This window comes from Ovis aries, chromosome 13 (genome assembly GCF_016772045.2).
Source record: "Ovis aries strain OAR_USU_Benz2616 breed Rambouillet chromosome 13, ARS-UI_Ramb_v3.0, whole genome shotgun sequence".
Classification (NCBI taxonomy): domain Eukaryota; kingdom Metazoa; phylum Chordata; class Mammalia; order Artiodactyla; family Bovidae; genus Ovis; species Ovis aries.
Genome location: NC_056066.1, coordinates 22,530,933 through 22,557,483, shown reverse-complemented (window position 1 = coordinate 22,557,483; position 26,551 = coordinate 22,530,933). Strand labels below are relative to the sequence as shown.

The 26,551-nt window shown below is 37.4% G+C and overlaps 1 protein-coding gene across 2 annotated transcripts in view; it reads left to right on the top strand.

Annotated features, from left to right (window-relative positions):
- DNAJC1 (DnaJ heat shock protein family (Hsp40) member C1) overlaps positions 1-26,551 on the top strand; it is a 191,610-nt gene that overhangs the window by 6,395 nt on the left and 158,664 nt on the right. The window lies entirely within an intron of this gene.

The following is a 26,551-nucleotide window of genomic DNA, read 5'->3' as shown; positions in this document are numbered from 1 at the left end:
TTATTTTTTAAATCATTTTTGACTGCACTGGGTCTTTGCTGCTGCTCATGGCTTTCTCTAGTTGCCGCAAGCGGGGGCTGCTCTGCGTTGTGCACAGGCTTCTCGTTGCGGAGCATGGGCTCTAGGCACATGGCTTCAGTAATTGTGGCTCATGGATTCTGGAGCACGGGCTCAGTAGTTGTGTTGCATGGGCTTAATTGCTCTGAGGCATATGGGATCTTTTCATTCCAGTCCCCAAAAAGAGCAATGCCAAAGAATGTTTAAACTGCTGTGCAGTTGCCCTCACTTCACATGCGAGCAAAGTAATGCTCAAAATCCTTCAAGCCAGGCTTCAACAGTATGTGGACCAAGAAATTCCAGATGTACAGGCTGGATTTAGAAAAGGCAGAGGAACCAGAGATCAAATTGCCAACATCTATCAGATCACACGGAGAAGGCAATGGCACCCTACTCCAGTACTCTTGCCTGGAAAATCCTATGAACGAAGGAGCCGGGTAGGCTGCAGTCCATGGGGTCGCTAAGAGTCGGATACGACTGAGCGACTTCCCTTTCACTTTTCACTTTCACGCATTGGAGAAGGAAATGGCAACCCACTCCAGTGTTCTTGCCTGGAGAATCCCGGAGACGGGGGAGCCTGGTGGGCTGCCGTCTATGGGATCGCACTGACTCACTGGAAAAGACCCTGATGTTGGGAAATATTGAAGACAGGAAGAGAAGGGGCAGCAGAGGACGAGATGGTTGGATGGCATTACCAACTCAATGGACTTAGTTTGAGCAAACTCTGGGAGATGGTAAAGGACAGGGAAGCTTGGCATGGTGCAGTTCAGGGGGTTGCAAAGAGTCGGACATGACTGAGGGACTGAACAACCACCACATGTCGGATCTTCCCAGGCCAGGGATTGAACCCTGTCCCCTATGCTGGCAGGAGGATTATTAAGCACTAGACCACCAAGGAAGTTCTTTCACCTCACCTTTACACTAATTATGATAACAATCCTAGAATAGTTTGTCTTTTATTTAGCCACATCACTCAGCATGTGGGATCTTAGTTCCCTGAACAGGAGTGGAACCCAGGTCTCCTGCCCTAGGAAGCTCAAAATCTTAACCACTGGACTACCAGGGAAGTCCCAGTTTGTCTTTTATTATTCATAGACACACCCTAAGCTGAACGGGGAAATTGGAATTGTCCTTTATTGCAATTATTCATAGAGATAGATTCTAAAATCTTTTCATAAAAGTCACCACCTTACTCAGTGATTGGTGTGATGTGAATTGTAACATCGTATGTTTTATTAATTGTTGGGAATGATACACAGGGGGCTTCCCAGGGGGCTTCCCAGGGGGCTTCCCAGGGGCCTTCCCGGGGGCTTCCCTGGTGGCTCAGAGGATAAAGCATCTGCCTGCAATGCAGGAGACCCGGGTTCGATCCCTGGGTTGGGAGGATCCCCTGAAGAAGGAAATGGCAACCCACTCCAGTATTCTTGCCTGGAGAACCTCATGGACAGAGGAGCCTGGCAGGCTACAGTCCATGGGGTCGCAAAGAGTTGGACACGACTGAGTGACTTCACTTCTTTCTTTTCACTTTATTGCTATTATTCATAGAGAGAGATTCTAAAGTCTTTTCATAAAAGTCACCACCTTACCCAGTGATTGGTGTGATGTGAATTGCAACATCGTATGTTTTATTCATTGTTGGGAATGATACACAGGATGAGATAGAGGTGAGGGTAGATACTTGGCTTGACTGCGGAGAGGAGAACTTCTGTGGCAGTTGTAAGTAACACCAGGTGATGAAGCGCCTAGTCTCGGCTCTATGTTTTCCATCAATGGAGAGGAGAACTTCTGTGGCAGTTGTAAGTAATGCCAGGTGATGAAGCGCCTAGTCTCAGCTCTATGTTTTCCATCAATGGAGCAGACTGATGAATCTTCTGTCAGGCAGTGATGACATTAAGTTAATGCCAGAGTGATGGAAGCGCCTAAGTCTTCCGGCTACCCTTTATAATGAATTTCCATCAATGTGAGATGGACAAATGGATGTAAATATGATTATGTTGTAACATCATAGTATGCCATTTTAAGAGCTGAAATGTGTAATTGGGGTCTCTAGTTTAATTAGAAATTTAATCTAAAATTTGTGTCTCATTCTCCTTAATACTACATTAAATAAGGTTAGGACTCATTCACTTAACATTTCTGATTACCAGCATCCAGCAACTGGAATCTCATATGTAATCAGACATGTTGCAAAAGCAAGGGCATGCTGCAGTCAACATTTCTGTTTAGAGTCAGGCCTTCCTGGGTCTATTTGAATGGAATTTCAGTTAAATAGTAATTTCGCCCAGAATTAAAAACAACTCCAAAGCTTTTCTTGTATAGAGGTGTGCAGAGATGGAAGTAAAGGAGTTGAAGTGGAAAGAGACTTCCGATTGGGTGAAACAAGACCCCATACCCTTTTATAATGAATCCATAGTCCTTTCTTTATTTTCATCAAAACACCTCCTTGTGAAAGATGGGTCCTACACTAATGGATGTAAAATATGATTATGTTTTAAGTAACATCATAGTATGCCATTTTAAGAGCTAATTTTTTTAAACTTATTTAGTGAAATTTTTGTGTAATTGGGTCTCTAGGATTTAATTAGAAATTTAATCTAAAATTTGTGTCTCATTCTCCTTAATACTACATTAAATAAGGTTAGGACTCATTCACTTAACATTTCTGATTACCAGCATCCAGCAACTGGAATCTCATATGTAATCAGACATGTTGCAAAAGCAAGGGCATGCTGCAGTCAACATTTCTGTTTAGAGAGAATATATGCACAAAACAATGTGCTTCGTTATCAGGCAGACTCCTGTTTTAGTGCCAGTGAGGCAGTGGGCATAAAGTTATGTGCAGCTACACAGTCAGCTAATGGAATTTCAGTTAAATAGTAAAAGAGTCTAAGATCAAGAATTAAATAAAGGACATGTCATGGTATAAGCAGCAGTATTAAAATGGAAAAGAACTAGTACTAAATAATGCCGCTGAGGGCAAACACTAGAATTCTAAAAGGGTGTAATTTTTAAATTTTAGTTAAAAAAAATTCTGGAATACATGCAACTCCTGGTTATAGAAAGCACAAGAATTTTCTACCTGAGACCCCACTGTGACGTGTAGTGAGCAGTTGTCAAAAGGAGTTAAAACCAGAAAAATTTTTGTTATCGTTTATTGGGACCATCTAAACAGACCATAGAAAAATACATGCCTGCTAAGGAGGGTACATACTTTATATTTCTAGCCAATACTGAAGGACTTCATACCATTAAAATGGATTGGGTTAAGAACACTATCCCTTGACCAATTACAAAGAAGCCTCTGACTTTTTGGGAATGAAAAAAGAAAAGCTTATTAGCAGTTATTTTCAGCTCCCAACTTTTAGTTAACAGATACAAGATTAGTCTTTAGGTTCTTCTCTGGCATGAAGTAGTGTTTTGTGTTAATACTGGTGATTAAATTTGATTTAAGGAAGTGACTATATGTATGTATAATGTAGGGTGGCTGGAAATTGTTGCTCGTACTTAAGTATGTCATGCTGTTCAGATGATTGTCACGCTGGGCAGTTCTACAGTATTTCCACAGAGTTAGTGTGACTTTTTGTAGTTTTTGTGGAAAGCTTCACAGGCTTTCAACAGTGCTGCCACTTCCCAAAACATTGGTGAAACTTATTTTTAATTGCTTTCAAAGCCTGTAACATATTTGGCAGTGTCTTCATTAACAGTGCATCTTTAAGATGAATTTGATTTTTGCCTATGGCTAATAGTTATTTGGAGCCAAACTTGGTGACTAAGTTGGGTTAACAAGCTGGGGTAAGTACCCTTTGGATTGATAAAGAGATCTGAAAATAAATTTCCAGTAAGGCTCATAAACTGTTTTGAGGACTGTTGTCAAAGAATTATTCCAGGGAAGTTTGGAGGGGTATCAACATGAAGTATTGGGTTGACTAAAAAGTTCTCTTGGGTTTTTCTATATGATCTTAAAACCCAAACGAACTTTTTGCCCAACCCAATAAATATGTAGCCTTACAAAGTAGCAGAATGTATTCCAGTAAATGGCTTTTGGAGTACTTATTACTTGGCAGGTAGCAAATTTTTAAAAGAATTCTTACCTATTGGAGAAAAATACATAAATAAAAATTAATTTAATTTTAGAGGTGGGAAAATATTGAGCTTAAACTATTCTAATTATCTGCCTGCTTTTAATATTTAAAATAAGGGTCATAAAAGTACTCATTATATTTATCTAATAATGCTAGTGAAGGCCAGAGTGGCAGAGGAACCAGTATAAATGTTAGGGATAGAGACAGTAAGTGAGAATATCACTGAAGGAGAAAGTAAGACATAGAGAGAGGGAAATGTACATGGGGAAAAAAAACAACACATCAGTACAAATACTCTGATGGAGTAATATCTCCATCTTGTGGCCTTTTTTGTATATTGTTGTTAAAAATGTTGAGGGGTTGTATTTTCACAACTGTAGGCATAAGTAAGAATAAAATATAAATCAGATGAAAACAAAGTATGGGTCAGAGATATTTTGCAGTGTTTTGCGAGGCCCTTTGAGCCCAGGCCTCCTGGTGATGTGCAGTAAGCCGATGTCTTGGGACATTGATGCCCTCCCTGGAGCAGCCTTAAGTTAACTGAGTGTCTTTCAAATGTAATTTTCTTTGAAATGCCATGGTATGGATAAGGCTGGAAGAGCACTGTGAAGGCAGGCAGTTACAGTGTTTTTCTTCTACGGAAAATTTATAAGCCTGTATATATATGTGTATAGATATAAATGTAAAATTGTCCTATGTAATTACTCTCATTGAGATCTTTGCTCTACTAAAGATCGTTGTTTAGCTCTGTAGAACCAAAAGCATTACTTACCATATTGGTGAGAGAATCCAGATTTAAAAGACATCACTGAATTAGTGTCTTTCAGTTACTTGGTTACTTACTCTGGATGGTGGAATGACCATTGAGCATACCCAGTTTGTAGTAACTCAGAGGAATAGTTTAGTGATCTGTAACAATCTTCTGTGTGAAGAGGATACACATGTCTTTGGAATGTATAAATACACAAATTCTGAGTAGACTGAAGTAATATTTTGTGACACTAGAAGATAAGGAAGTATTTTACTTACAAATCCTGACTGACACATATTTCAGGTTTTAGACAGATGACATTCATTTTAAAGTCATTGATCTCTTAGAGCACTGTTCAATAGATACATAATACACAAGCCACATATATAACTTAAAATTTTCTAAAAGCCACATTTAAAAAGTAAAAAAGAAACAGGTAAAATTAATCTTAATATATTGTACTTAATTTCATGTATCAAAAATATTTGAACTTGTGTTCACATATTTTTTTAATTATTGAGACATTTTACACTTTGGCTTTTTTACTAAGACATCAAAATTTGGTATATATTTTCACTTTATACTTCTTAGCACACTTCAATTTGGATATTTAATTTTGACTGAAAATACTTAATCTGTATTGAGATTTCATAGAATGTGCAGCTAACAAGTAGATTCATGTACTCAGGCTCTTCCAAACATACTTTAAAAAGCTTTACAGTAACTGAAGCAAATTACATTTAAAAAATTTAAATATAAGTGACTCAAATAAAAAATTTGATTTCTGATTTACACTAACACATTTCAAGTGTTCAGATATGGCTAATGACTACCACATTGGGTATCACAGCCTTAGAGAATGAACGTTTCTGTGTTGTATATATCTACATATTTTTGGATAAAATCACTGATTGCTGTTTCCATTTTGTCAGGGACATCATTTGTAAGTTTTGTTTTTGTGTTTTAACTCATGGTAGTTGTTGTTTTGCCTTGTTTTTAGATTGTTCCAGTTGTGCTAGATATCATCGTCCTATTCTGTCCGACTTTCCCATTCTTCTCTTTGGCCTGTAAAGGCTGTTAGTGTAGTCTGTGCTGCTCTTCTCGGGACAGTGGGTTCAGAAGGTCCATGTGTAGGGGCCTGTTTGCTGAGGGTGTTTTCAGTAATCAGCTTCATCCAAATTGGTCATTTGCTTTTGCTGACTTGCCTGTTACATTTTGTAATTTTTTAAAGTATTATTAAGTTAATATGTTAGGTCTTTAATGACACTCTGACCAGGAAATCACCAGTGTTCCTACTTTGTAATTTTAACTTTGAGGTTGCCTGGTCTCCCTAGTTACTCTGAAACTCACCCATCAGATACATTATTAGCTATGAAATAGTCAGTACATTCTCTCCTGTCGTCTATTTTGATTATTATAGTATCTTTCATTAAATAATTTTAAAAGGGATTTCCAGATGCAGTTCTATTTGTGCCATTCTTTTTGCTCTTTATACTGTCAATTAGGGATTCCAAAATCATTCATGTCCACTGGCCAGCCCCCTTTGCCACCGCCGCATAGCTCCTAAACATACTGCTTTATTTTGGACTGATTAACTAATTGCTGATCTTTTCCCCTTTTCCTTGGTAATTTCGTAAACAAGTAAGGAAAGGAAGTAGATCATTATATTAGTGGTTCTTATACATGGCTATTATTGTTTTAAATATTCCTAACATAGGAAAGACGGAGAAGGCAATGGCACCCCACTCCAGTACTCCTGGATGGATGGAGGAGCCTGGTAGGCTACAGTCCATGGGGCCACTAAGAGTCGTACATGACTGAGCGACTTCACTTTCACTTTTCACTCTCATGGTTTGGAGAAGGAAATGGCAACCCACTCCAGTGTTCTTGCCTGGAGAATCCCAAGGACAGAGGAGCCTGGTGGGCTTCCATCTATGGGGTCGCACAGAGTCGGACACGACTGACGTGACTTAGCAGCAGCAGCATAGGAAAGAAATTGCACTGGAGTCAGAGATACTAAAAACTCTATGCTAAGGGGAAAAACAAAAAACCTATATAAAATCCTGAAGTTAAAAGAGACCTCAATAATATCTAACCTATTTCCTCATGTAGCAGTCTCTTTCTATAGCTCTCCCAGAAGATGATCATCCATTCTACTTATGGCTAACAATGGTGGGAGGGATTATGAAACAACCTGTTAAGTTTTTGATGAAAGTACTGAACAGAAATTTTATTCTTATGTAAAGCCCAAAATCATAATTCTTACACCCACCTTCAACTTTATTTACTGTCTTTTTTTGGAGTATCCTTGAATACATATATATAGTTCCTCTAAGTTATTTTCTTTAATGCCTTAAAATAAAATGCACAAGAGAAATAATTACCTTTTGATTCTCTCCACAACAGTAGTTATTTTTTAAAAAATGAACAAACCACAGTTCTTTGTATAGCATTTATACTCAATAAAGTTGGCTTTTTGTTTTGATTTTTAAATGCGGGCAAGCTGAGAAGCCTACTTGATTTCATAGTCTTTAGGTATGTATTAAATCTACCCTGGAGAAGACCCGAGCCACTGTTGTTCCAGTTGTCTTGGAACTACACCAAGTGTGATTTGAGGTTACTATAAATAATTCTCTGGGCTCATCAAAGTTAGCAACAGGAAATTTCTGAACGTTGTAAACATAAGATGCTTTCGGGTATGCCTGCTCTGATAATGTGCCCAGAAGTCTCAAAGCGAGACCTGTGCGTACAGTTGTGCAGGTTGTGTGTCTGTGTCAAACCTATCAAGATACAAAGATGTTTTAGACTGAGGTTTTTATGAAGAATGGCACATAGGTAATTAAACTGAAAAGGAAATAATTTCTCTTTCACGATTAAAATGTTATATTTAGGTAGAATTTTAGTTTTCAGGTCTATCCTGAGTGGGTGTTTCTCTCTCCTTTCTATTCACCTATCCTCCCTAGAGGCTCTGTAGTGGCTTTTACTTCTTTGCCTGAGGTACCTAGACAGGCCTCAGGTCTTACATAGGCAGCTTAGGGCTCCCTCCTGAGGCCACTGCAGATCCAGATACCAAGCCTGCAGATTGCTTGGCCTGGTTTCAGCTGTTGTGCAGAAACTATGCTCTCTTAATATCTCAGATACATAATATTTTATGAGCTGTAGCTTCAGGCGGTGGCTTTCTCAACTTTTTACACCTTTTCCACGAGTGGTGGAGTCCCACTGCACCCCTTGGTTTCCAGCATCATCCTGGCTCTGACCCCAGGCCTTTTGTAGAAGTACTTTCAGTCCTCATTGCTCTGTGGAACAGACTTTCCATTTCTTCTGCCTACGTCACAGGTGTGGAGTCCAGGCTGTTAGCTTAAGCTCTGTTTGTGGCTGCAGGTTTCCATTAGTTTTTGTCTACAGAGATACTTGCCTAGTTTTGATCATGGCTGTAGGGTTTAGGAGGAGGTCCCTCAAGTATTTGCAGTGCTACTTTGACTCCTGAATATTTTTAAAGCTGCACTTCTTTTAAAATTATTACTATTTTTAATGCCATTTTCCTTTTATCTAAGAGCCTTTTACCACTTGTCATCCAGAAATATAGTTAGGCCTATTATTCACAGCAGTATAAGAGCTGTTAGTTAGGCATTAAAAGGAACAGTAAATCATTCAGTTCTGTCCCTCTTTGTTCACTATTCCTAGGCTTGATCCAAGTCTGGGTGCTAAAACAGGCAAGTAACATTTCTAAAATAATCAGATACGACAAGTTTTGAATATGGTAATAAGTAGGTCCATTTCTTCAGAGTGATGTATATGGCCCTGTTACTGGAAATGTTCAGAGGAGAGTCCTGAGCTCTGTGTTGAATCTAGTTAGATTCAACTGTGCCAGGTGGGGAAATAGTTATTGAAACTCAGGTACATGTCAGAAAAACCACTTCTGGAGGAAATGAATGGTTCTGAAGATATATATAGGTAATTTTATTTTTGATGATTTAAATATATTCCAATCGCATACCTCTTAAAAAGACTGTCTTTTTCTGGACGTGAATCCTATTATCTTCTCTTGTGGTCTTCAAAATGCACAAAACAAAAAATAGGATAGTGAGGGTTAATCTCACTGAAAACATTTTTGTAACCAACTTGGTGGACAGTACTAAAATCAAAGAGTTTCAGTGGATGTTAGCTTGATGCAACATATCTCAAATACACTGTTCTTACCTGTGTGAGGAGTTTGTTCTTTAAATAGGTTTTATTACTTTTTTTAATGTAAAAGTAAAGAAAAGGGAAATTTTAAAAATCCAAAGAAAACCACTTTTTGATGTTTTTAACTATATCATTTCAAATGTTTTTCCTCATGTATGTACATATTTGTTTACCTCAGTAACTTTGCTCATACTATTGACTGCCTGAAATTTCTTCCACCTCCAAAAGTACTCTATATGAGTACTTTTATATGAATAGAGCATGCTAGCTGCTTTTTTAAAAAAATTGTGGTAAAATATGCATAATCTAAAATTTACCATTTTAATCCTTTTTTAAGGATTGGCATTAAGAATATTCACAATGTTACACAACCATCCTCACTATGGATTCCTAGAACTTTGTCATCATCTCAAATAGAAACTGTATCTATTTTCTAAAAATGACTTACCCATTCCTTCTTCTCTCAGGCCCTAGTAACCTCTAACGTATTTTCTATCTCTGAGAACTTTCCTTTTCCAAATATCTCATATAAGTGGAGTCAGTTCAGTTCAGTTCAGTCGCTCAGTCGTGTCCGACTCTTTGCAACCCCATGAATTGCAGCACGTCAGGCCTCCCTGTCCATCCACCAACTCCCGGAGTTCACTCAGACTCACATCCATCGAGTCAGTGATGCCATCCAGCCATCTCATCCTCGGTCGTCCCCTTCTCCTCCTGCCCCCAATCCCTCCCAGCATCAGTCTTTCCCAATGAGTCAACTCTTCGCATGAGGTGGCCAAAGTACTGGAGTTTCAGCTTTAGCATCATTCCTTCCAAAGAAATCCCAGGGCTGATCTCCTTCAGAATGGACTGGTTGGATCTCCTTGCAGTCCAGGGGACTCTCAAGAGTCTTCTCCAACACCACAGTTCACAAGCATCAATTCTTCGGTGCTCAGCCTTCTTCACAGTCCAACTCTCACATCCATACATGACCACAGGAAAAACCATAGCCTCGACTAGATGGACCTTAGTCGGCAAAGTAATGTCTCTGCTTTTGAATGTACTATCTAGGTTGGTCATAACTTCTCTTCCAAGGAGTAAGCGTCTTTTAATTTCATGGCTGCAGTCACCATCTGCAGTGATTTTGGAGCCCAAAAAAATAAAGTCTGACACTGTTTCCACTGTTGCCCCATCTATTTCCCATGAAGTGATGGGACTGGATGCCATGATCTTCGTTTTCTGAATGTTGAGCTTTAACCCAACTTTTTCACTCTCCTCTTTCACTTTCATCAAGAGGCTTTTTAGTTCCTCTTCACTTTCTGCCATAAGGGTGGTGTCATCTGCATATCTGAGGTTATTGATATTTCTCCTGGCAATCTTGATTCCAGCTTGTGTTTCTTCCAGTCCAGCGTTTCTCATGATGTACTCTGCATATAAGTTAAATAAGCAGGGTGACAATATACAGCCTTGACGTACTCGTTTTCCTATTTGGAACCAGTCTGTTGTTCCATGTCCAGTTCTAACTGTTGCTTCCTGACCTGCATACAGGTTTCTCAAGAGGCAGGTCAGGTGGTCTGGTATTCCCATCTCTTTCAGAATTGAACTGTGGAGTTTAATGTGATCCACACAGTCAAAGGCTTTGGCATAGTCAATAAAGCAGAAATAGATGTTTTTCTGAAACTCTCTGGCTTTTTCCATGATCCAGCAGATGTTGGCCATTTGATCTCTGGTTCCTCTGCCTTTTCTAAAACCAGCTTGAACATCTGGAAGTTCACAGTTCACGTATTGCTGAAGCCTGGCTTGGAGAATTTTGAGCATTACTTTACCAGCATGTGAGAGTGCAGTTGTGCGGTAGTTTGAGCATTCTTTGGCATTGCCTTTCTTTAGGATTGGAATGAAAACTGACCTTTTCCGGTCCTGTGGCCACTACTGAGTTTTCCAAATTTGCTGGCATATTGAGTGTAGCACTTTCACAGCGTCATCTTTCAGGATTTGAAACAGCTCAACTGGAATTCCATCACCTCCACTAGCTTCATTCGTAGCGATGCTTTCCAAGGCCCACTTGACTTCACATTCCAGGATGTCTGGCTCTTGGTGAGTGATCACACCATCATGATTATCTTTGTTGTGAAGATCGTTTTTGTACAGTTCTTCTGTGTATTCTTTCCACCTCTTAATATCTTCTGCTTCTGTTTGGTCCAGACCATTTCTGTCCCTTATCGAGCCCATCTTTGCATGAAATGTTCCCTTGGTATCTCTAATTTTCTTGAAGAGATCTCTAGTCTTTCCCATTCTGTTCTTTTCCTCGATTTCTTTGCATTGATCGCTGAAGAAGGCTTTCTTATCTCTTGCTATTCTTTCAACTCTGCATTCAGATGCTTATATCTTTCCTTTTCTCCTTTGTTTTTCGCCTCTCTTCTTTTCACAGCTATTTGTAAGGCCTCCCCAGACAGCTGTTTTGCTTTTTTGCATTTCTTTTCCATGGGGATGGTCTTGATCCCTGTCTCCTGTACTGTGTCACGAACCTCATTCCATAGTTCATCAGGCACTCTATCTATCAGATCTAGGCCCTTAAATCTATTTCTCACTTCCACTGTATAATCATAAGGGATTTGATTTAGGTCGTACCTGAATGGTCTAGTGGTTTTCCTACTTTCTTCAATTTGAGTCTGAATTTGGTAATAAGTGGAGTAATAAGTGGAGTCACACAATATTTATTCTTTTGTGTCTGGCTTGTTTCATTTAGTCTTCAAGCTTAATCCATGTTGTAGAATGTCCCTGAATCATATTTCTTTTTATGACTGAATACTATTCCATTAAATGTATACATCACATTTTGTGGAATATATACATTGATTTGTTGATAAACTTGCTTCCACATTTGGCTATTATAAATACAGTTGACCCTTGAACAACATGGGTCTGAACTACTAAAGTTCATTTATAGATGCTTTTCATTAGTAAATAGTATAATATTACATAATCAAATAGTTGATTGAATCTGCCAATGTGGGGGCTGAGTATAAGTTGTATATAGATTTTTAACTGCTCAGAGCATCCATTCCCCTAAACACACACCTCCCCAACCCCACCAAACATTGTTGAAGGGTCAACTGTAATGCCACCTTCAACACTGGTGAATAAGTATTTGTCTGAGCCCTTGCTTTTAGTTCTTTTGGGATATACCTAGAAGTAGAATTACAGGATCATATGGTATTCTATATTTGACCTCTTGAGGAGTTGCCAAACTCTTCCGCTATGGCTGCATCATTTTACATGCCCACAAGCAATGAAGAAAGGTTCTAATTTTCTCCAGAGTATCACCAGCATTTATTTATCTATTAATAGTCTTCATAATGGATTAGAAGTGGTATCCTTTTCTCTCAATGATTGATGATGTTGAATATCTTTTCATATGCTTGTGGACTGTATTTATATGTTCCTTGGAGAAAAGTCTATTCAAATAATTTGCCCATTTTGGGGGGACTGTATTTTTGTTGAGTTATGGGAGTTTTTGACGTATCTTGGATATTAATCCTTTGTCAGATACATGATTTGTGAACAGGGATTTTTTTTTACTCTCTTGATAGTGTCCTTTGATGCACAAAACTTTTAAATTTTGATGAAGTCCAAATTTATCTTTTTTTTCTTTTGTTTCCTGTGTTTTTGGTGTCATGTCCAAGAAGTAATTGCCAAATCCCACTTCAGAAAGTTTTGCAATTTTAGCTCTTACCTTTAAACCTTTGATCCCATTTTGAGTTAATTTTTGTGTATGATGTAATATAAGGGTCCAACTTCATTCTTTTGCACCCATTTTTCTGCTTCCTGCTTAACTATATATATTATTTAATTTTTAAAACAATTCTGTCAAGTTAGATATTTAATCAGTGAGGAAATGGAATTTCAAAGACTTCCCCAAAACTAATAATTCATGGAGTTAGGATTTACACCTTGTCTTTTAGGTTCAAAAATTATAACCATTATTCTGTATCATTTCTTACTATTGAAATGCTACCTCTTCTTTAAAATCTAGCCAAAATTTAATTCCTTTATTACGATTTTCCCTGCGCTTCCAATCAAATATGACCACTCCATGGCAGATTTTTGTATAGACTCTTAATTTGTAATAGTACACTGTGAATGGTATGTATTTAGTACATGGTGAGTGAGTTTTAGAATTGTGCTTCAAAATAACCTAACTGGTACCCTTACATGTAAAATATGAGCAGAAACGAAAAGGGTGGAAATAATCGAAGAAAAAGGTAATTCAGTATATTTTCCTTTTAAAAATCAATTCAGTCAGTCAGTCAGTTCAGTCGCTCAGTTGTGTCTGACTCTTTGCGACCCCATGAATTGCAGCACGCCAGGCCTCCCTGTCCATCACCAACTTTTGCACAAGTATAAAATGGAAAGATCTAATTTGTCTTTAGTAAAGATAAACGCTGAAGTTTTAGTTGATCGCAAACAGGCATCAGGCCAACAGTATTATGCATCTGCTTTTAAAAACCAGTTCTAAGTTGCATTAACATACATACTTAATCATACAAAGTGAGAAATGTAAAGCAATCTAAAACAGTATATTATGTACCTTCCTGGTAACAAATGGAGCTTTTTAAAAGTGGAGCTATAGTATAGTAGTAGTTCTGGGCATCTTGTCCAATGAAGAACATATTGAATGTGAAAAAGAAAGGCTAAGGGGGTGTATGATCTCTGACTTTGAATATTAAAATTAAAAGATACATAAACTGTTTACTTATGATCTTTCATTTTGGAATAATTTTACACTTAGTGAAAAAGTGGCAAAAATAATGCAAAGAGTTCCCTTATACCCTTCTGCTAGTTTTCCAAAATGTCTTACATAACTTAATAAAATGATCAAGATCAGGAAATTAATGTTGATACAGTATTGTTATAGAATCTGCCTGCAATGCAGGAGACCCCAGTTTGATTCCTGAGTCAGGAAGATCTGCTGGAGAAGGGATAGGCTACCTACTCCAGTGTTCTTGGGCTTCCCTTGTGGCTCAGCTGGTAAGGAATCCACCTGCAATGTGGGAGACCTGGGTTTGATCCCTGGGTTGGGAAGATCCCTGGAGAAGGGAAAGGCTACCCACTTCACCTGTTCTGGTCTGGAGAATTCCATGGACTGTATAGGGGTCACAAAGAGTTGGACATGACTGAGTGACTTTCACTTTCGCAGTATTATTAACTAATAATAGTAATAATCTTATTCAGATTTCATCAGTTGTGCTACCAGCATCTTTTTTTCTAGTCCTGAATCATAACATTTAGTTCTTATCTCATTGATATTCTCTACTCTGGGACGGTTCCTTAGTCTTTGTCGTTCTTGACTTTGATACTTCTCAAGAGAACTGGATTAGTTATATTTTAGAATGTCCCTCAATTTGTTGTTGGTTAGTTGCTATGTTGTGTCCAACTCTTTATACCCCCCTGGATTGTAGCCTGCCAGACTCCTCTGTCCGTGGGATTTCCCAGGCAAGAATACTGGAGTGGTTTGCCATTTCCTTCTCCAGGGGATCTTTCCCACCCAGGGATCAAACCCACTTGGCAGGCAGTTTCTTTACCACTGAGTCATCAGAGAAACCCATCCCTCAATTTGGGTTTGTGTAATGTTTTTCCTTAACTAAATTCAGGTTATGCAGGTTTTGCATGAATACTGTGGAAGTGACATTGTACCCTTTTCAGTGGAACATATCACCAGACCCATGTTGTCGCATTACAGATGAGCTTCACTTTGATTTCTTGGTTATGTGTGCCAAATTTTTCCATTGTAAGGCTATTAGATTGGTACAAAAGTAGTTGCAGTTTCGGACCATGAATTTTATATCATTATAACTAGGCTTAAACACATCTTTATTAATCAAAATAGGAACCATTACAATCAACACATTTTTGCCAGTGAGAAATGTTTTTTCCTGTAGCGTAAAAATCCATGCTTCAGGATTTGATGAACTCTTGGAAGCATTTTCTTTGCAAAAAGTTGTTGAGATGCTTGAAGAAGTGGTTGGCGAGAAGTCAAGTGAATATGGCAGATGAGGCAAAACTTTGTAGCCCAGTTCATTTAACTTCTGAAGCATTGGTATGACATGTGGTCTGACGTCATGGAGAAAATTTGCGCCCTTTCTGTTGACCAATGCGGGCTGCAGGTATTGCAGTTTTCAGTGCATCTCATCAGTTTGCTGAGCATACTTCTCAGATGTAATGGTTTCAGTGGGATTCAGAAAGTTGTAGTGGATCAGGCAGGCAGCAGACTATCACACAGTGACCAGGACCTTTTTCTGATGCATGTTTGGCTTTTGGAAGTGCTTTGGAGCTTCTTCTTAGTCCAGCCACGGAGCTGGTCATTGCCAATTGTCATATAAAATCCACTTTTCACTGTATGTCACAATCTGATCAAGAAATGGTTCGTTGTTGTGTAGAATGAAGAGAAGATGACACCTCAAAACGACAATTTTTTTTTATTTTCTCAGCTCATGAGGCACCCACTTACAAAGTTTTTTCACCTTTCCAATTTGCTTCAAACGCCGAATGACCGTGGTATGGTTGATGTTGAGTTCTTTGGCAACTTCTTGTGTAGTTCTAAGAGGATCAGCTACGATGATTGCTCTCAATGTCATTGTCTACTTCCAGTGGCCAGCCACTACTCCTCATCTTTGAGACTCTTATCTCCTTTGCAAAAATTCTTGCACCATCAGTGCAGTGAACCTTGGTTAGCAGTTCCTGGGCCAAGTGAGTTGCTGATGTTGCAAGTTGTCTCTACCGCTTTACGACCCATTTTGAACTATAAAAAATTGCTCAAATTTGCTTTTTGTCAAACATCATTTCTGTACTCTAAAATAAATATACACAGCAAGTAATAAGTAATTAACAAAAAAACAGATCGAGTGGTGGATTCATGTCAATGTATGGCAAAACCAATACAGTATTGTAAAGTAAAAGTAAAAATAAAAATTAAAAAAAAAAAGAGAGAAATGTACATTAAAATGATGTTTAACATAGCCACATTTATTTAAGACTGTATTCCAATACTGACTGACAAAGTTTAACAGTGTAAAACAGCAATTACTTTTGCACCAACTTAGTACTATTTTCCCTTTGTTATTTTTCTTGTGGGAAAATACTTAAAAGATAATGCAGATATCTCATTTTTCATCATTCTTTTGCCCAGTAATTATAGCATCCGTTGATGATTCTTGCCTGTGGTCAACATTACCATGCTACTATGGTATTTACCAAATGGTGATTTTTGTTTGTTTGTTTCCATTATTCATTATACTATAAGCAAGAGCTATCCCTTCTCACTGTTTGGTCAGTTACTTATGTCAGTGTGGACTCATTAATATTTATTTTAATCTATGGGTTATGCTCCATTACTATCATTATTTTGTTACTCATACCACATTTAGCCATTAAGAACTTCTTCACATCAGATCCCTTGTCCTTTGTCTCACGTATCCGTGTTGTTTTTCAGGGCATTTATTTTCTGGCAACACAGGATATTCCAGATTTATCTTGCACTTTTGATACCCCAGCCCTGGCATCAGTCATTTCTCCAAGGAGCTGTGGTTCTTTTTATTAAAGACTAATATTTAGAAACCAAAATATGGGCACCAAGTGTGCTTGTTGCTTCTGCGATGTCCTTGTGTCTAGTATTGCTCACTGGACAGACTAGGAAATATATGTACACATATGGTTTGTTAGTATCTGGATTTTGTGTCTTTTTTGTTGTTTACTGCTTTAACTTTTAGCACACTATTTATCACTGTGGTTAATAGATATTTGTAACACACAATATAGAAGGGATTCCTCACGTAGAGAAGTTTAGACTAGATAACTTAAGGACTTTCCAGTCCCATAAATCTGTTATGTTTTGATTCTGAGAAAGGTAAGCTGGGGAATTAGACAAAAAATCAATTCAGAATAATGAAAATCAAAAGCTATGGGAGAAGAAAGTTTTGATTATTATCAGAAACAGTCAAGGAATTGAAGGCCTAGAACAAACTCTGCTCAGAATAGTAGGTAAGCAAGAGAAGATTGATAGTCCTTTTATCCATTATGCGTTTTTGACTGACTTGAGTTACATCAGTGAGCCTTGAGACAAATCCTCCAAGAAGCAAATGAAGATCTCCTCTTGACTAGAATTCTGTCTTTAATTTGCTTTCCATTATTTTCTACTTTATCCAGGTGGACCAGAACTATTAACAGTTATTTCTGCTGCTGCTAAGTCGCTTCAGTTGTGTCCGACTCTGTGCGACCCCATAGATGGCAGCCCACTAGGCTCCTCTGTCTCTGGGATTCTCCAGGCAAGAATACTGGAGTGGGTTGCCATTTCCTTCTCCAGTGTGTGAAAGTGAAGTCATTCAGTTGTGCCCGACTCTCAGCGACCCCATGGACTGCAGCCTACCAGGCTCCTCCGTCCATGGGATTTTCCAGGCAAGAGTACTGGAGTGGGGTGCCATTGCCTTCTCCAGTTATTTCTGCTATAATATCGTATTTGGCTTCTCCTGCAAAATCACCCCCTTAAAAGTAACAGATTTTTAGGAGAAATAGGATTGAGTAGATCCCTCAAAATTGATGGAACTTTATAATAAGCACTACTTAATTCCCACCGGCATTTGTATCCAGCATCATAGTCAGCCAGTTTTTAGAACTCTCTTAAACTCTTTTGTTCCTGCTCTGTTATTTAAAATGTACATTTTTTAGGTCATTTGAATAAAAATTCAAAATATGATTCAGAGAAGAATGCTTTTCACTGACTTATAGGTTGAAAAATGGAGGTAATGTGCTTCTTCAACAATATTCGTAGCTTCATCAGATAGCTTTACACAGTTGAAATCATAGATGTTCTCAGAGCTACTAAACTAGGTACTGTTACATGTTAGTTGCTTAGTCATGTCCAGCTTTTTGCAACCCCATGGATTGTAGCCTGGCAGGCTTCTCTGTCCATGGAATTCTTCAGCAAGAATACTGGAGCAGGTAGGCATTCCCTTCTCCAGGAGATCTTCCCAACCCAGGAATTGAACCCAGGTCTCCTGCACTGCAGCCAGATTCTTTACCATCTGAGCCATGAGGTGTTCTCTGATGGCTCAAACTAGGTACTACTTATATTAAAGGGAGGCATTTCTGTGAATTTTTAGCTTTTTTTTTTTTAAAGTTCTTTAGTTGCTAAGGCTTTCTCTTTAATTGCAAGAAAGCTCATCTCCAGTTAAAATGAATGAGCTGGTTAGAGATCAAATTGGGCTAACACAACTTCTGCAGTATAAGGACATCATACCACTCTAGTAACCACATAGAAGGTAGTTCAAGTTAAAGAAGCACATGTCAGCAGTAATTAACCTGCCATAAGCTTAGCAATTGATTGCTAACAAAAGTGCACTTCAGTGACAGTATTTAACCAGAGTTGATATTTGCATTTTCCTATAGCCGTAGATGTTTCTGATACAGAGTCTTTGAATAGAAGATGGCCCTGTGATGTCTGTAGTACTTTAGCCTTCAGATTCTCGTGTTTTAGAAAGGTGCTTTTGGTCTGGTTTTGTATATGTTTCCACAGTCTTTTATATTCCTTTCCCTTTTTCCTGTATCTTCTTCCATTCTCCCATCTCTTCTATTAGTCCTTGGCACTGTGCTGGTTTTATGGAATCTTTGAAAGAAGTATGTAATGCCTGCTTTTAATAGAGAGGAGATAAATTTGGTTGCATTTCTAGACGAAATACAATCAACTGATGGACTGCTGTGTGATGCGTGTAAACAGTAGGCCTACCTGTGCACTGGCATTGTGTAGTTTGGCTGAACATACTTCAACCTTAAGAAGTTGCTTAGCCCAGTCTGACCAGGTTCTGAGTCAATCCTTTCACTTGCTGATTGACTTTCCCACTTTACTGAGAGACTTTCTGAATTTTGTAAATTACTGTATCAGTATGTGAGTACAACAAAATCTTGCTTCACAACCTAATGGAAACTCCTGGAGAGTTTGTCTGTTTTATTTCTCTCCTTCACTCCCTATTAAAATTTCCCTCCCTTAATGGAGATGTTTCCAGGTGGCTACTGGCCTTTTATATTTTATATTTTTTAGTCTTCTTGAATATTGTATTACCTATTAAAAGTTAATAAAAATACTGAATTAATATTTGGTTGGTGAGGAAAGAGAAAGGTGAAAAGTCTTGAAGTAGAAGAGCTTTAGAAAGAAAACTTTTGATGCTTATCTAACTTACAAAACAATCCAAATACTCCTATACAGAAACTAGACATCATTTAAAAAGAAAGCTTTTGCAGTTTTGTATTATCTAAATGTTGACTTGATGTACAGAATGTAGAAAAATAACTTGGGCATGGATCTTTTCCCTTGTCACTTTGAAAAGTATTTTCTTCATTTATTTAGAGAAAAGACTGATTATCATTCCTTATTATTTCAGGTGGGGGACGTAGAGATCTATAGTGATATAAGGACTGTTTGTAGGGTCAGTACTAGAACAAAAACTTGACTTAAATGTTATATTGGGTGTATTAATGTGCATTTGTTTCATTTAGTGTGAAAAAAATCATAACTGTGTGTTGTCTTCTGGGTATGTGTCATTTTGGCCCCGTGCCCTGGGGATCAATTCTAAACTCAAGATCAAAATTGGCTCCAGAGATTAGAGGTTTCAGAAGAGAAACAGGAGAGATCTGTACTTCTTTAAATCACACAAATACTTGCTTGGATTAAATTAGTAATTTCTACTTTTGGAAACCGTTTCTCATTTAGAATTTTATTTTAATCATGTTATAGTTTATGTGTTCATAGAACAGAGAAGTCAGTTCCTGAAGAAAACCTGATAATAGTTGCTTTAGAGAAACTGAGCTTTGTAAATTAGGCTGTCTTATTTCCACTTTAAGCTAAATGGTATTTACATGGTATAGTCTATTTCATTTTTCTTGTACACTTGGTCATTTTCTTTTTTTAAAAAAAAATCACTTAAGATAAAATGTTGAATCTTGTCTGGCCTTGAAGTACTAAGCACTGTGATTCACACTTCTGAGTGTGAAAATATGTGGAGGGAGTAGGAGGCCTGCTGTGGGAGTGACCACCATATTCACTCCTTCCTACAAAGAAGCGTCCTGTGCCCTGGCTCGTTCCTGAGAGCAGATTTGGAGCTGCCACTGCTCCTTACCACTGGCCCCACGCTCCCCTCATTGATGATGCTGGTCTCCATGTGCTGCTTGCAGTGGCTGTGTTGTTGCTTTTATGAAAGAAAAGAGAAGTAGGGAAACCTGGCCTAAATTCAGGAACAGACAGAGAAAAGCAAAGGCTGCTAGCCCTCTCTTCCTCCACTGGTTTTATCACAATTCTTGGCTTCAGCGAGCAGCCGCTGTGCTAGATGAGAGCCGAATTCTCCAGCCCTTGCCTTTTGTTACCCATTGAGAAGAAACGAGAAAAGCCAGAACTGGGAAGAGTCCCTTGCTCCCAAAAGCAAGTATAACCTTTCAGGCGGGTATTGATCTTTGTTATGTTAGGAAATAAAGTATATATTCCTTTAAACCCCACTTCAAAACCATCTGTTGGCATTACCCAGTATTCAATTAGCATTTTAAAAGTTACTGCTATTAAGATTCGGTGATAAATAACATGGCCAGGAGAAGTTTTGGCATGGAATTTTAACTAATAGTGGGATGATATTAGTACCTTCAGGAGCTAGGGGTAGTAGGGAAAAGAGTGTTAGGATTAGTGAATAAATATTTATGTAAATTGCCTTAATTTACTATTCAACAGTACAGTTCTATACTTTTACCATTGGCCCTCTTTTCCTCATAGAAGCAAGACCTTTTACACATACTAAACATCTCACAATGTTAGTCATTACCAAATATTTGCATGCCTAGTATATGATACTTTTCATAGAGTTTTATAGAGTATGTGGAAGATATTAATATGATCCTTGCTCTCAAATATAGTTTAAAGAGGATACCTGGCTGTATTTTGGAATCAGGAAGATGAATACAGTTTCCAGTGATAAAGGTATTACTGTTTTTAAAAAAGAAAATCCTATTTTATAGCCCTTTAAGATACAAAGTTTCCCTTACAGTAGTAAATTATAATTACTGATACAACTGCTTATGCAGCAGCCAGTTGATTTGCAAACCTCTTCAGTGTATTTCTCTTATCACATTTTTACCCATTTAAATTTGTTACTTTTTTCCTGATTTCCCCCTAATTTGTCCAGAAGAAATTTGAAGTGAACGTAACAAAAAAAATCCTTTAGGCCCAAAACCCTGAGTAGTAATCAATTCATAGTTTAATAAAGGACATGTGTACTTTGAATTTCTGGATAACCTCTCTTCCTTTGAAAGTGTTCCTTAATTAAATCCAGATGAGAGTAGCCAGGAAGGTATTCAGAACACTAAATAAAATGGAGGTGCTTCATGGAATTTGCAGAATCCATCCATACATGTAACAATGATTTATAATTGCATTTGGCCCTAACGCGTAGCAGCGTAGATCCAGCAGAGGCGCAGTAGGTAAGATAGCGAGTGCAGAGCGCCAAGGTGGAAGGGCTAATTGGCCTTGCACAGTTCAATTTACCACTCTAGTGGCACTTTCTGTTGTCTGTGTAGACACAGTTGCTAAGTACTTTCCCACTATGCTGCCACCCTTTTATTTATACAGTTGAACCGCCAGTGAGGAATGGACCAGTTTACCAGTTGTGAGGCCTTTTCTTTCTGCCTTTTCAGCCCACTTCACCCTTTCCCTCTACACACCCCACTGCCCCCAGCTGTCTCTACATACTTCTCTAACCTTTCCTCAGTCTTGATGATTTTTGTGGGTTTTTCCCCCTGCTTTCTCTTATTCATTGATTCAAGTGTGTGGTTTGTACACCTGGCTCTGCGCCTCTGTACCTCATCCTTTCTCATCCCTGCCCCCTTTCATTCATTCTATTCCAGTTGCTCTCTTAAAACTTTTTTCAAGTAACATTAAAATATTCTTTAAAAATTTAAACATTATATATCTAGCTAAAGGCTTCTCTAGCTGGACTTTACCTTCTCACAAATCCCTACCCTGCTGTGAGTTAATGTATTAATATACATATACTCCTAGACCATTTTAGTTACTTTACATATGTATGTATACCTATCCATAATCATAATATGGTATTATTGGTATCATTTATGGAATTTGCATATTTTGGAAATACTGTCCTGCTTGTTGCTTTTTTCACTCTCTATTTTAAAGATATATGCATATTATATAGATCTAATTTAAACAATTGCTTCATAATATTGCTGCTACTGCTGCTGCTAAGTCACCTCAGTCATGTCTGACTCTGTGCGACCCCATAGACGGCAGCCCACCAGGCTGCCCCATCCCTGGGATTTTCTCCAGGCAAGAACACTGGAGTGGGTTGCCATTTCCTTCTCCAGTGCAGAAAAGTGAAAGGGAAGTTGCTCAGTCGTGTCCAACTCTTAGCGACCCCATGGACTGCAGCCTACCAAGCTCCTCTGTCCATGGGATTTTCCAGGCAAGAGTACTGGAGTGGGGTGCCATTGCCTTATTTTATATTTAAATTATCCGGTTGTGTGGATGGATATATAAGTTATATTTAGTTTTCTCTCTATTTTAAACAATGCCACAGTGAACAGCTTTACAGATGTTGTCTTGAATAGCTACAATTTCTTAGGGCAGCTTTCTAAATAGCAGGTAGTGAAATCAGGTTAGTAAGTTGGGATTTACATTCTGAAAAAGAATAGAAAGTGTCAAAGTAAAAGGCACTTATTTTTTCACAAGCTGTGTCTCAACTCAGAACACAGTTATATAGAATGCATTTCCTACTATAGGTCTCAATCAAATATATATTCTGTACTGTGTATCTCAGTCTGTTTTGGGGTATATATGTACTCAGAAGTAAAGTATCATGGGCTGGATCATGGGCTACATAATATTTTGAATTTTGTTAGACACAGCCAAATTGCTTTCCATACTGGCTACATTAATTTATACTTCTTAGACCCTAAGTACTATTTTATATTTTAGTCAGAGTTTTACATTTTCTAGTCTTAAGAGTGAAAAATTCCATTTAATTTTAATTTTAAGTAGTGAAGTTGAGCATAGCTTCCTTTATTACTAAAAAGAACAATATTAAGACTCATCTGGTTGGTAGATCGCTATTCTTACAAATCATATTTCAGACTAGAGAGACATTCATCTCCACAAGCTTTGCTGACACTTTTTAAAGTAGTGAACATAAAACTATATGACCTCAGTAAGTAATTACTACTAAATATAATTTTCTTAACTGTGCCATATTGTGTTACATTCAGGTTGGTCTCAAATTTGTTTTGAAACACAGTTCTCTTACCCAGTGGGAGTAACTTCGGATAAAACAGCATATTTGAGAAATCCTGATAAGGATTAGATTCATTTCAGCAAAATTCTGTCTATCATGCCTATTCCTTCTGTTGTGGAAGAGTTCTAGCCAAGTGCTAGGACATAGGTCATCATTTTGTGAGTATTGCTGTGGACTGATATGATCTTAATATTGAGCATAACATTAGAAAATAATGTTTAATTGTTATTACTAATTGTTTGATTTTCTCTGGTAATAGAGATACTTTTTTTCTAGACAGTCTTTTTCATTGTTACTGTTGGGTATTAACATTTAACCTGATGCCTGTTGGTTTTATTCACTGGAGCCTTCAAGAGTCACATAGGAAAGACTATATGCTTCTTTAATTATGACAATTCAGTGTTGGAAGCAAAAAGATTTCTTCTTTGTTGTGGGAATTTGATGTCTAGAGAGTTGAGAGACCAGAACACACAACCAGTAACACAGTTTTTAGAGAATTGAGGAAATGGAACGCACAGCCAATAATACAACCACCAATAACAGCACAAACTATCATTTCCGGATTTATTACTTCCTAAGACTTACTCCATAAATTGCTGGTTTTAAATATTACTTCACTTCAGTTAAGTATGTGGTTTGGAAAGCTGTAAACAAAGTTGGAAGCTAATTTGAAAAATGGGGTTATATTTTGAAGAGCCTTTCAGCTTGCTTCCTTCCTTCCTTCCTCCCTCCCTCTATTTCTCTTTTCTTTAGTGAAGACTTTTTACTAGAATGTATTATGATATTTAGATGATCTGATTCTGTTTTTAACGTGAAATTACCCCATTCTATTTTCTTGGTGTAGAGCATGAAATATACCAGCAACTATTCTCAGGTAGTAGAGACAGAGCAGAAGTAGTTCTGAATTAAAACCAGCGGGTAATGATCCGGGGCTTCCTAGTTGGCTCAGTGATAAAGAATCCCCCTGCAATGCAGAAAACTCAGGGCCGATCCCTGGGTAGGGAAGATCCCCTGGAGGAGGGCACGGCAACCCACTCCAGTATTCTTGCCTGGAGGATCCCATGGACAGAGGAGCCTGGCGGGCTACAGTCCATGGGGTTGCCAAAGAGTTGGTCAGGACTGAAGTGACTGAGTGCACACACAGGTGACACGATCAGTCCATTTTATGCTATCCATGGCAATAGCCTCCTGGCCACTCATTTAGAGTGAATAATGTTTTAAACCGGGACAAGTGGGAATTGTGTATAAGGCTGCTTGGACAGCCCAGTGTTACTCTTGAGGGAAACAGATTAGGTTAATTTAATTTATAATTTTGTTTATTTTCAAGACAATATTTTTCTCATTTAAATTAATTGAATGCTCAAAATCATTCACACTTGGCACTTGCCTTCAAATGTGATAGAATTGCTTCTTAATTTTAAGAAAGTTATAATCAATGCATTTATTTTAGATTTAAATGTGAACACTGAAAGAGCAAATTTATGGAATACTTAGCACTTGAATAAAGCTTTAGTCACTAACTCCTAATTAATTTTTTGTTGTTACATTCTGAGATAGTGCTGCTCAAAGTGTGGTCTGTGGACTGATGCTGGTTTGTAAACTGTTACTTGTTTGCTGTGAGATAAACAGAACTGAGAGTAAGCATTTAGAAATTTTTATAGCACTTGACAGAAATTTTATGCCTGAATAATAATAACAATTTGTGATTATATTTTATATATATCTTTGTCTTAAAATTTATTCTTCCAGTAATCGATTTATATTTTTAAAAATCTCCATGAAAGCAAAACAAAGATGAGGTCACATTCCAATAAGTAAATAACTACAGTAGAGTGGAGTTCTTAATTATCTGCGATACATATTAAATAAGGAAGATAAAGGGAAGATGAGGAGCTTAAATTATAGTTTCAACTCCTGAAAACTTTTCTAAGAACAATATTTTATTTTGTGTGTGAAATCTGTTTACGTGATATATTTAGTCATGTTGCCTTATCTCAACATGTTCCAGTTACTGCATACAGCTTATAATACCATCTAGGTTGTTCTAATATTCCAAAGTTCTGTAAATTATTGAGATTTTTAAAAAATGCTATATATTTGTGCCATTTGCTCTTTGGTTTTAATGACTACTTTCAACAAACATAATTTGAGTAATGTCAAACTCTCAAGTTCAAAATATTTTCCAAATAAGTTTTAGAGGAGTTTCTAATGTGAACAGATATCAGTTATGATAAGTTACTTAAAAAAAAAAAGTACAACATACTTTATGTTTCTCAAAGGAAGAAGCTTAAAAAGTGACTCTTGTGTTTCTCTTATATCAATTTTTCTAAGGTAATATTTCTTATTTAAAAGTTCACATTCTACTGCCAGATGTCCTTTTCTCTTGAATTCTCATAAACCTTAAAAATTCCTCTTTACTTAGTCCTTATGTATTAAAAAAGAGAAGGACAAGATATGACTCTTCAAAATGATTTTAACTTCTAAAGGTGAAATATATTGTTAAACAGTTCATTGATGTAAATAATTTATTTGAATATCTTTCATTTAATTCCTAGTTACTATTTAGTTGTTGAGCCAAACCTAACGTTTGAAGGAAAACATTCATTAGTAGTCATTTTTTTCTAAATATCTCTAAACAAATAATAAAATTAAAGGCATTACATCACATGTATGTTAAAACTATTATTCTATATACTTCTATGGCCAGAGTCATATCAGGATATACTAAAGTACTTATTCTAATTAATATGGGATAAATGTTTAGAAGCTACATTTCAGAATATTATTGTGATATAAAATATATATGAGAGATCAGCACTATAAAAACAATCAGGATATGAGTAAAAAAAAAACAAACCTCAGAATATTTAGGATAAGATTCCAAACTCTTAGGGTGATAATTTTATCTTGTCTTCATAACATAGTCAGTGACCTTACTAATTATCATTGAGAAAATTATTTTAGGAATTTTTTTTTTTTGTGGAGGTAGCACAGCAGAAATCAACTCCATATTCTGTTGTGGTCCATGTTTGAAATACATCTTTGGTCTGTCAACTTTAGATAGAGATGCTGACGTAGGAAGGAGTCTGTCAAGGTTTACAAACGAAAACATTCTTTACAGAAGGACAGAAACAAATATTTGAATAGGGTTGCAAGTACTTTCTCCC